Source organism: Glycine max, chromosome 17, assembly GCF_000004515.6.
Source record: "Glycine max cultivar Williams 82 chromosome 17, Glycine_max_v4.0, whole genome shotgun sequence".
Taxonomy (NCBI): Eukaryota; Viridiplantae; Streptophyta; class Magnoliopsida; order Fabales; family Fabaceae; genus Glycine; species Glycine max.
In genome coordinates this window covers 28,646,347-28,647,599 of record NC_038253.2, presented here as the reverse complement: position 1 = coordinate 28,647,599, position 1,253 = coordinate 28,646,347, and the positions used below count along the sequence as shown (strand labels likewise).

Genomic DNA, 1,253 nt, shown 5'->3' with positions numbered 1-1,253 from the left:
TCTGAATGGAAGCTCTGGAAACTGCATGTTCTGCATAGTCATTTGCCTCACAAGTTCTTCGAGGGAAGGTTGTGGAGGGCCCTCAACTGTTGGCTGTTTCTGGGGTTGTTGCTGTTGTTGGATTGGTGGAGGAATGTATGGTCTGCTTGGGCCAGCAGCATTTTGGAAGGAAGGAGCAGGCTGCTGTTGTTGTTGTTGAGGGCTGGACCATCTAAGGTTAGGGTGATTCCTCCATCCAGGGTTGTATCTATTGCTGGAGAGGTCATAATTGTTCTGCTGTGGTTGATTTTGCTGCTGAGGTTGAGGAGGTCTATTGTAAATGTTTGCAGCATAAGCTTCAGGCTGCTCAATTGCTCCAGGTTGCTGCACGGAAGGGCAAAGGTCTGTATGGTGGTCAGCAGAGGAGCACAAACCACAAACTCTTGCGACAGGAACAAATTTCTGATTCAAGGCCAGCTGGGTTACTAAGTTAACCAATGCATCCAGTTTGCCTTCAAGCTTCTTAGTTTCAGATGATGCAGATGGACTTGTAGCTACCTCATGCACTCCTCTAATGACTATGGCATCATTTCTGGCGCTAAACTGTTGGGAGTTGGAAGCCATCTTCTCAATTAAATTTCTGGCTTCAGCAGGAGTCATGTCTCCAAGGGCTCCACCACTGGCAGCATCTATCATACTTCTCTTCATATTGTTGAGTCCTTCATAAAAATATTGGAGAAGAAGCTGCTCTGAAATCTGATAGTGGGGGCAACTGGCACATAGTTTCTTAAATCTCTCCTAGTACTCATACAGGCTCTCTCCACTAAGTTGTCTAATACCTGAGATATCCTTCCTGATGGTTGTGGTCCTGGAAACAGGGAAAATTTTTTCTAAGAATACTCTCTTAAGGTCATCCCAGCTCGTGATGGACCTTGGAGCAAGGTAATACAGCCAGTCCTTTGCCACTCCCTCTAATGAATGAGGAAAAGCCTTCAGAAATATGTGATCCTCTTGGACATCTGGGGGTTTCATGGTGGAGCAGACAATATGAAATTCCTTCAAATGTTTGTGCGGGTCTTCACCTGCAAGGCCATGAAAATTTGGAAGCAAATGAATCAGTCCAGTTTTAAGAACATATGGGACATCCTCATCAGGGTATTGGATGCACAAGCTTTCGTAGGTGAAATCAGGTGCAGCCATTTCCCTTAGAGTCCTCTCACGGGGTGGAGGTTGTGCCATGTTCTCAGAATGTGCAAAATCAGAATGCTCAGAAT

At 45.7% G+C, this 1,253-nt stretch overlaps 1 non-coding gene across 1 annotated transcript; it reads left to right on the top strand.

The window, feature by feature from the left end:
* The first annotated feature begins 733 nt into the window (after nt 1-733).
* Nucleotides 734-840, top strand: LOC113000002 (small nucleolar RNA R71). Its single transcript, XR_003265275.1, has one exon. It is a non-coding gene; the product is annotated as a small nucleolar RNA R71 (small nucleolar RNA).
* Nucleotides 841-1,253: the final 413 nt, after the last annotated feature.